Source organism: Sciurus vulgaris (genome assembly GCF_902686455.1).
Source record: "Sciurus vulgaris genome assembly, chromosome: 6".
Classification (NCBI taxonomy): domain Eukaryota; kingdom Metazoa; phylum Chordata; class Mammalia; order Rodentia; family Sciuridae; genus Sciurus; species Sciurus vulgaris.
Genome location: NC_136466.1, coordinates 105,558,096 through 105,568,974, shown reverse-complemented (window position 1 = coordinate 105,568,974; position 10,879 = coordinate 105,558,096). Strand labels below are relative to the sequence as shown.

General features: G+C 38.6%; 1 long non-coding RNA gene across 1 annotated transcript; it reads left to right on the top strand.

Annotated features, from left to right (window-relative positions):
- Positions 1-762: 762 nt before the first annotated feature.
- LOC306664596 lies at positions 763-5,695 on the top strand. Its single transcript, XR_013764749.1, has 3 exons — positions 763-790; positions 882-941; positions 5,633-5,695. It is a non-coding gene; the product is annotated as an uncharacterized lncRNA (long non-coding RNA).
- Positions 5,696-10,879: the final 5,184 nt, after the last annotated feature.

Here is a 10,879-nt window from a genome sequence, read left to right as displayed (position 1 = left end):
AGTCAAGAATGGAAAAGATTTTGAGGGAATGCGTTTTCTCCAAAGCTCTTCATGCCTTGAGACAATGTCATACGGGAAAAAAGCAAATATTGACTCCGAGTCCAGGTGTGATTATATGCACCACAATGACTGTTCAGAATACTTAATCTATTTACTTTATGTGCTTTAAAACACTATGTATAGGGCTGGAATCATAGCTCAGTGGTAGAGTGCTTGCCTAGAATGTATGAGGCACTGGGTTTGATTCTCAGCACCACATACAAATAAATAAATAGTTGTCCATTGACAACTAAAAAAAAAAAATTAAAAACCCACAATGTGTAAATAAGTTTTTTAAAGCTCTTTCAATAGCATAACATTTTTTAAGTGATAAGAAAGCATTATTATAGTCTAATTAGAGTGTTTTTTTCTTCCTTATGGGCCCATAAAATGATGGTGCATCCAGTGATTAATGGGATTTTAGATTCAATGACCACAGCATTGTGCTTCTTGTACTTTACAAAATAAAGATATTCTCCTTAGCCACTCTACTGCTTGTTAGGGTTCCATGCCCTGCCTGGGTTGTAGGAACTTCCAGGGAAGACTCCTTTAGTGATTCATCCAGGTTTATAAGCCTACCACAGGCTTCCTGTCATTTCTGGATGTGTTTCTACTAATATTGAAATGTATGCAAATTGGGACAAGTACATTGTGGTTTAAGTATTGATAGTAAGGACAATTTCTACTTTCCATTTCCTAACAGATATGAGCTACTCTGCAGGAGACTTGGAGAGGACCACAAGGACCCTTGGTAGAAAGTCCTGGATGCTGAAATGAGTTTTCTGTTCTCAGAAAATTAAGCCCAAGAAATTCTTGTCAACTCAACAGTCATTCTGTTGCAGGGCAAGACCACTCACCAGTTCTTGTGAATGCTCTGGAAAAATTCAAGCGAGAAGCGTAAGGTACAAGCAAGAGTTTATTAGGAAGTTAGAAATGAGGGAGACATGCAACATAAAGACTTAAGGACTGCCTTGGAAAGAGAAGGACCCAGTCTTTACAGAGCCAGGAATTGTGAAGGGGCTTGAAACCAGCTACATTTGGAATCCTTTGAAATTGGCCCCCGGAAATTTTAGTCTTTCTTGATGGGACAAGAAAGTCTCCAGGGACTAGGAAGGGGCTACAAACCTGTGCAATTTCATCTTCATGAATGCTGGAATCTTTGCTCTGTGTTTTCCTGTAGATAGATTTTTTTCCTGAGAAATATAACAACTATTTACCCAAGCCAGGGCAGAGCCAGAGTGGCCTGACATAAAATTGCTTTGTCAAAAGAAGGAATGTGGGCGTGGAGTCCACACAACAGGACCAGTCTACTGAACCTTCCTCCAATCCCACCTTCTTTTTCTTTTTTTCTTTTTTCTTTTCTTTTTTTTTTTTTTTTTTTTTTGCGGGGGCAGAGGGGATACTGGGGATTGAACTTAGGGGCACTTGACCACTGAACAACATTCCCAACACTATTTTGTATTATATTTAGAGACAGGGTCTCACTGAGTTGCTTAGTGCTTGCTTTTGCTAAGGCTGGCTTTGAACTCTCTATCCTCCTACCTCAGCCTCCCAAGCCAAGCTGTGCCACTATGCCCCACAGACCTTTTTATTTTCTATTTTGAGATAGGTCTCAATGAGTTGCTGAGGCCAACCTCTAACTTTTGATCATCTTGCCTCAGTCTCCCAAGTCCCTGGTATTACAGGTGTGCACCGCTGTGCCCAGGCAACCCAAATATTCTTATTGCCCATGTTTGTTTGCTACCTGTCAATTCCTAAATTGAAGAAGAAAAGCTTTCAGAGTCAAACCCCCAGTTTGACTCTGCTTCTTTAAATGGAACTGTCATGTTTTAATACTGAGTCTCAAAATATATGACGAACTCCTCAACTGAAATTTTCAAAAACGTACTTTGTTACTGAAACCTCCATCCTTGTCCCCAATGCCAATCCAATAATAAAGATAAGGTTTTGAGAAAAAAGGAAAAAGATGTTTTATTTCTTTGCTAGCAAAAGAGAAACACAGAGGACACCTGTCCCAGAGGCTGTGATTCTGGCCATCAGGAGGAATAGAGGGCTTTTCAAGAGGTGATTCAAAGGCTACATTCCAGGTGTGCCTTGTCAGAGGTCATAATTCACTTGTGACCCTGAGAGATAGTCGTTTCTTAGATTTTCTGGTACCATGCCAATCCCAAGGTCCAAATTAATTTATTCCTCTGTTGTGTACATTCAAGGACAGATAACAGAGTAGGATAGGAAGAAAGGTAATCTTTCTTCCCCCAAAATTAGGGAGGAAGAGAGGGAAACGATAAAGAAAAAGAAAAAGTGACAGTTTTAAAGTAAGCTACTGTGGCAGAGCAGCAAGGGCTTTTATGTTCAAAGCAGAGTTAACTCCTTTTACAACTTTCATCTGAATTTGAAGGCATTATTTATTAAGAAAATTAAAGGATTTCTTATTAAATCAAATCTTAAAAATGTTTGTTCCAATTATAGCCAATCCTCATCTTATTTCATCTAAAAAATGTTTAGCCAGGCATTCGTGGGGCCTGCGATCCCAGCTACTGTAGAGGTTGAGAAAGGAGGATCCAAGTTCAAGACCAGCCTCAGCATCTTAGCTGAGACACTCAGCAATTTAGTGAGACCCTGTCTCAAAATTTAAAAAAAGAAAGAGGACTATGGATGTAGTCCGATGGTAAAGCACTCCTGGATTCAATCCTGAGTACCAAAAATAAATGAGACAGGAAGATACCCCGCCCATAGGCACCTAGGAAAAGGTCTTAGAGAAGAAAAGGAGGAAGAGAGGATTGGGAAATCAAGCTTCTGACCCCAGCTGGTCCTAGCCACAAAGACAGTTTCTTAACAGCCCCTAGACACGGCCAACCACAAAAGGTACTTCCTCTTGCACCAACAGACCCTCACTACCAGCCTTATGTTTACTTGCTTTCTATTACCGTAATAAATTTCTTTTATTTTGCCCTCACCCTTGTGTCCACAAATTTCATTCTTTGAATTCATAAGAAAGAACCCATCTGACAGCTGGGCACGGTGGCTTATTACCTATAATACCAGCGGCATGGGAGGCTGAGGCAGGAGGATCACAAGTTCAAAGCCAGCCTCAGCAATTTAGCAAGGACCTAAGCAACTCAGTGAGACCTTGTCTCTAAATAAAATATGAAAAAAAGGCTGGGGATGTGGCTCAGTGATTAAGCACCCTTGGGTTCAATCCTCAGCACCAAAAAACAACAACAAAAACCTACCTGATAACCACCCTCCATGTTACATAAGTAAATAAAATAAAAAATAAATAAATAAAAGGATTGAATATCACTATTGAACAACTCTATTCTCATTTCTTTTCGGTAAGGCCAGGGGATGACATAATAAAATCGAGTCTAAATTTTCTCTCATTCTAGCAACAAGCAGTATTCACCCATAGATTTCTGAATTAATTAAAAATTACATCTCCATTCATCTTTATTGAGATACTTTCTGATCAAATTTTTTGGTTTAATAATTATTTATTAAAATTTGTAATATGTTTATACTTTTGATCAATTGATTATAACTTGCAGACTTAGAGGCTTATGGTCACTGAAAGTTAGGCAGAACTTTTTTTTTTTTAATTTTTTTTACTAGACATTGAATCCAGGAGCACTTAACCACTGAGTCACATTCCCTCTCTTTTTATATTTAATTTGGAGATATAGTCTTCCTAAGTTGCTGAGGCTGACTTTGAACTCTAGATCCTCCTGACAGGCATGTGCCAAGGTGCCCAATCTAGAATTTGGAACTTTTGACCAATACATTTTTATTACAGATAATTATAAGAGGTAATATTTTAAAACTTTCTTTTGCAGGGGTGGGTACTAGGGATTTTACCCAGGAAGTACTCAGCCAATTAACTACATCCCCAGCTCTTTTTATTTTTATTTTGAGATAGGGTCTCACCAAGTTGCCCAGGCTGGCCTTGAACTTGCAATCCTCCTGCCTCATTCTCCCCCGTCACTGGGATTTCAGATGTGAGCCACACCACTACATCTGGTTAAAACAAAGCTACCAGGAATAAATACTATTGGGTTAAACACTACTCAGTGCCTAGGAAATCATGAAGTGAGATAAGGACTCTAAAAGAATGTGGTAACAAGGGAAATGGAGAGGAGCATTTGGCCACTTCCCTTATTTTCAATCTTTAGGGGAGGATCTAAACAGTGTGACCTTGGTTATAAAGAAATGTACTCATAAAACATCTGAGGAAATCCACCTGTGCAGTGGGCATGCAACCTATCTTGTACATTCCCCCAGCAGCTTGTAGGAACACCGTGGCCCTGTGTTGTATTGCAGCCCCCCCCTCCCCTCCAAGGAGTGAGTGAGTAAGAAAATGTCCAAAACCTCTACAGTGAGTCTTCATTTGGGATCGGTGAACAGTATGCTATGGCCTTTGCTGCCCTGGGGTTGAAAATCACATTGCATTAGAATGAAATCCTGGGGGAAAAGTGGAATGGTAACATGAGTTCAAAGAGAAAGAGGAATGAGTGATATTTCCCCTTGGTAAAGAGGAGCTCATTGATTTTTTTTTTTTTTTAAATCGATGATGGGGAATATCATATCACTATAATATTTAGAATCCACTGGATACATTAAAAAGAGTAATGTAATAGCTACATCTTTGTTAAAATTTTAATATGCAGGAATTTTGTTCTATGTACCAAAAGAATTTAATGAGAATATTAGATTTTAAACTAGAAATGTGTAAAGTGGAACATAATTTTTCAGAACTTTTTTATGGAGCATACTAACAAAAAATTGGAAATCCACGAATAACAGAATGTTGAGAAACACATAGTTGGTAGGTATTCATGGGATTCAACCTAGGGCAAGAAAAGAGGTCCTAAGTACCTAGATCTGTGGAACTAAGTGGGGAAGGAAGGGCTTTAAAAATATTTTAATGTTTACTCTTTGCTGAAACTGGAACACTCCTTACATCAGCAGGTACATCCTACATACAGGAACTCTTAATCAACTCCACCCCTGGCACCACAGAGGCCTTTAGCCAGGGTGGAGGAAGCCCAGCTCTTCCAAGGGCAAGACTTAGGTTTCCATGGTAATGAGAGATGCCTCTGTGAGGTACAAGGAGGCAGGGTAGGACACAGGAGAAGAGGAACTGAGGAAAGCAGAGACCAGAGTTTGGTTAAATTCGGATCCATTTGAAATAAGAGACCTGACAAACACATCCAGGAAAAGAGATCATTGAAGAAATATTTAAATTGTGCTGTACTTCTCTGATGCGCGCACACACACACACACACACACACACACACACATCCCTTCTGAGTATTCAATTCAAGACTCCCCCCACCTCTAGCTCACAGAATGATCCAGACTGCTTTGGAATTGCAGAAAAAAATAATTTCCTCTCTCTCCATTCTATCAGTAATGATGGCTTCTTGCTCTCTTGGCTTAAACATTTATGTTTAAAATCCCAACTTTAGTTGGGATTTTCTTTAAAGAATTAAAATTTTCTCCTCCCCCTGCTCCCACCCCAGTACTGAAGATTGAACTCAGGGGCACTCTACCACTGAGCTGCAGCCCCAACAATTTAATTTTTATTTTGAGACAGGGTCTCACTGAGTTGCGGGGACTTGCCTTGAACGTGTGATTCTTCTGCTTCAGCCTGCTAAGTAGGTTACCTTGTGTAGATTAGAGGTGTTTACCACCACACTCAGCTTTGAGTCCCTTTGCTCACGCCTAAATTCTATTTCTAGGGCACCCCTTTCTATGTCTCATTCTGTCCTGCACTGCTGTGTCAGAGATTGCTGGCTGCCTACTCCAATAACCTTTCTCCCTTCCCAGGAGTGCTCAGACCAGACAAGAATATCAAAAATCTCACTTATGAACATACATGGAAAATCCTGATGAAATACAAGAATCACTTCCATTTATCTCCTATTGGCTAAAACATGCAGTCCACATTTAGTACAAAGAAGACTGGGAAATTTATTCTATATAGCCTTGAGCCCAAATAGGAACTAGTTTTAAATTTTCAAGGAAGTCATTTCCCCTTCTCCCCACTCAGCAACAAGGCAAAAATAAGCCAGTTTTTTTTACTGTCCTCTTGGTGGTATGGTTTATTTCTGGTGTACCCTTATACATTATGCTTAGCCTCTTACAGACCCAGTTTTATAGGGGAATCTTCAAGAACTCTGATATGTGGGCGTTGTCACCTACCTTCCAGTAATACTTGTAATGGACTCAGTCATCAAAACTAAAATTTAAGTTCATCAGGATGTAGAGATGTCCTGAGAGAAGAATTAGGTTTCTGGGTTTTTTGTTTCCTCTGACTCTGAATTCCTGCTTTCCCTTTTTTTTTTTTTTTTTTTTTGCCAGCTTGACACTACAGTTACATAACTTAAAAACTAGTCTCTCCAGCATGTTTTGCTGAGAAGTTTGTATAGGGTATCTAGCACCATCTTGCCTGAGTAAAAGTTCACTCTGGTATTTTTAGAGGTTTGTTTAATAAGACATAAAAGGATAACTAATATTCAGTTTGGAGAAACTATTTCAGAGAATAGGAAGAAGGAAAGTTACAGGAGTCATTTTGCAAGACTTATTTTACCCTGAAACCCAAACCAGATAAGGTCAGCACAAAATAAACAAACTGAAAATGTCTCTCCTTTATAAACCTAGATGGAATTATGGACTAGATTGTTAAATTAAATGAGTCAATAAACTTTCTTTTATGCTTAAAAAACATAAACAGAAACATTGTTTACAAATATAATGGAAAACTCTTAAGTAAAATACAAACAAACCCAATCTAATCCATGAATTTTAAAAAGAATATGATTCTAGCTGAGCTTGGTGGTACACACCTAAAATCCCAGTATTGATTTATTTTTCCAAAACTGGGGATTGAACCCAGGGGCATTCTACTCTTGAGCTATATCCCCTTAAGCACTGGACATACATAGAAATAGTCCTCATCTAGCTCAATCCACTTAAAGATAACAGGTGACATCTCTGAAGTTCAGAGTCAAGTGTCCAAAGTGAAATTCTAAAACTCACCCAAGTCTGCTGAGAGCATGCTTGGGATTGTGACCTAGGCCTTCTGATGCCAATCCCTGCTCTTTACACTTCTATCTCATGAGTAAAACCAAATCCTTCTCAACTTCCTATGTAGTTTAACACTTTCTCTCAGTATTATGGGCTTCTATGGATACTCATGACCTCACCTTCCATCTTCTAGGGGTGAAGGAAGAGGGGAGGCAGGGGGATGAAATGAACTGGAAACCTTCCCAGAAGGAAGGGGATACTTGTTTTTAGGATAAATCTAGGGTAGGGAATTGGAGAAACCCAAAGGGACTTTGGGGAAAGGGGGTCACATTGAGGTGATAGGAAGGATAGGCCACTGAGTACAATGGTGCAGGTCGTGTGTGGCATGACTTTCAGAGGCACCAACCACATCCTGCTCATTGTAGATTAGTGCTTAGTATAGTTTGGATCTGGAATATCTCCCAAAGACCCAAGTGGTAAAAGTTTTGGTGCTTAGCTTGGCTCTACTGGAAGGTGGTAGGAATCTTTAAGGGTTGGGGCCTAGCGGGGAGGTCTTAGGTCATTGGGGATCATGCTCTCAAATGGGATGATGGGATACTGATCTCTTCCTCTTTTTCTTTACTTTCCTGCCATTGTGAGCTGAGTAGCTTGCTCCACTGTATGCTCCTGCCATGATGTGCTACCTTGCCACAGGCCCAAAGCAATGGGGCCAACTGGTCATAAGCTGAAACTTCCAAAACTATAAGCTAAAATAATTATTTTCTCTTTTATAAATTGATTATCTCAGGTATTTTTTCAGAGTAATGAAAAGCTGACTAATACTACATTTATTACTACAATCTTCAGGCAGAATGATAGCAAAACATCCAGTAAAGAGAACATCCTGTAAAGGTACCCCTGGTGTGGGTTGTTCTGCTGAGGAAAACTTTGACTGTAGCTTGACTGTAGCACAGCTGGAGTAAGATCTGGGGATGGCCTGCCCTGCTTGATTCTGGAATTAAAACCTGGCTGCAGACACAGCAGAACAGGAATTCCTGAAGGGAATAATGGATTCCAAGCTCTAGCTCCTCCTCCTTCTGAGCTCCTTTCCCCCCACCCTCAACCCCAGCTCTGCCTGGCATTGCTTCAACCAGTGCATCCACTGGGTCCAGGTCCTATCTCTGTGCCTGGTACCTCAACCTCCTCTCCCTTCTGTGCTGAATCACTGACTGCAATCTCCACCACCTGATTTTTTATAAGCCTGGGGAAATTATAACTGCCTTACTAGAAAGTAAATACTTTTGCATTTTCTTCAGGGAGAATGTTTCTGTCCATTAAAAAAAAAAAAGTGTTATGAAATGACTGGCAGCACATTGTGCAGAAGTTTTAAAATCCTGAGGGGAATAAAAAACTTAGGAAGTTGTCAGATTATCATAGGCCATCCGAGATACAAAACATCTTTTGTAAAATTTGATAATAATAAGAATAACAAAACTCTCCAGCTGGGCGGGGTGGTACACGCTTGTAATCCCAGGGACTCTGGAGGCTGAGGCAGGAGGATTGCAAATTAAAGCCAACCTCAGCAACTTAGGCCCTAAGCAACTTAGTGAGACCCTGCCTCAAAATAAAAATATAAAAAGAGTTGGGGATGTGGTTCAGTGGTTAAGCACCCCTGGGTTAAATCCCTGCTACCAAAAAAAAAAAAAAAGAAAGAAAAGAAAGAATAAGACTCTCTTTGAAGAAGTAGGTTTATAGATGTAATCAAAGGGCTTCAAGGAAAAACTCAACAACAGTGGTAAATTCACTTGTTATTTTAGGCCCCAATGAAGTACAGGAAGGTAAAGAAACAGAATAAAAAATTGGAAAACAAGAAGTCTGTGGATATATTACTAGTTTTTACAAAGACTTTTGCAAAGCTTCCAGAGGTGAAAAGCCCGTTCAATTAATCTATGTAAATAAAAACACCAGAATTCTAGAGGGTTAACAAAGAATATACCAGACTTAAGGTACTTGAGTGTTTCTGAATAATCTTTTTTATTTCCTTCATTCTACTACCTTGGGCTTAGTTTGTTTTTATTTTTCTAGTTCCTTGAGGTAGGAAGTTAGGTTGTTTATTTAGGATTTTTTTTTCTTTTTTTCTTTGATGCTGGGGAATGAATCCAGGGGGGATTAACCACTGAACTATATACCCAGTCCTTTTTATTTTTTGTTTCGAGACAGTGGTTTATGAAGTTGCTTAGGGCCTTGCTAAATTGCTGAGGCTGGCCTCAAACTTGCCATTCTTTTGCCTCAGCCTCCCCAATCTATGGGATTACAGGCTGTGCCAGTGCCCAGAGATATATTTTTTTCTTAATCCAGATGTTTACTGCTATAAACTTCCCTTTTAGCATTGTTTTTGCTGCATCTCATAAGTTTTGATATATTCTGCTTCCATTTCTGCTTCAAAATGCTGTGTGTATGTGTGTGTGTGTGTGTGTGTGCGCGTGCGCATGTGTGCATGTGTCTTCAATCCCACAGTATTGGGATTGAACCCAGGACCTTGTGCATGATTAGTAAGCACTCAGCCAGTAAACTGCATCCTTTTCTCTTCAAGATATTTCTTATTTCTTTTTTGACCTCTTCTTTGATTCACTGGGTGTTTATGAGTGTGTTGTTTAATTTCCACATATTTTCCACAAATTTTCAAAATTGCTCCTAGTATTGGTTTCTAGTTTTATACCATGAAGTCAAAAAAGATACTTGAAATGATTTCAGTCTTCTTAAATTTGTTAAGACTTGCTTTGTGGCCCAGCACATAATCTATCCTGAAGAATATTCCATGTGCAATTGAGAAGAAGTATATTCTGCTCCAGTTGGATGGGATGTTTTATACATGTCTATTACATCCATTTAGTCTATGGTATTATTCAAGTCTTCTGTTTCCTTATTAATTTTTGGTTTGGATGATCTATTCATTATTGAAATAATAATACTATTATTATTGAATTGCAGTCTGTTTTACCTGAGGTTCTGTTCACATTCACTTTATATATTTAGATTCTCCAATGTGTGCACATGTACTTACAATTATATGTCCTCTTGAAGCACTGACTCCTTTATTATCATACAGTGACCTTCTTGTCTCATGTGACAGATTTTAACTGAAAGTCTATTTGTCTAAGTATAGCTATTTCTGTTGTCCTTTGGATACCATTTACATGGTAAACCTTTTCCCATCCCTTTACTTTTAATGCATGTGTACCTGTGAGACTAAAGTCAGTCTTTTGTAAGCAGCATTTTGTTGGACCTTGTCTTTAAAATCTATTCAGTCACTTTCGCATCTTTGATTAGAGAATCTAGTCCATTTACATTTAAAATAATTACTGATGGGTAAGGACTTACTATTGTCATGTTGTCAATTATTTACTATTTTGTTGTTCCTTTGTTCCTTTCTTCTGATCTTACTCTCTTCTTTGTGATTTGTTGAATTTTTGTAGTGATATGCTTTAATACCTTTATCTGTATCTTTTGTGTATTTACCAGAGGTTTTCTTCTATGTGATGACCATGAGGCTTATGTAACACATAATTATAACATTCCAATTTAAGCTGATAACAACTTCAATTGTGTACAAAATCTCTACACTTTAACTTCCACATACACATTCTATACATTGACAATAAACTATCCAAAATTTAAAAAAAAGAATTAAGAAAATGATCTAATTTATAACAGCATAAAGAAAAATAAAATATTTACAAATAAGTTAAACCACAGAGGTGAAAGATCTGTATGGTGAAAACTATAAGACACTAATGAAAGACATTGAGGAAGATATAAATAAATGGAAAGATAT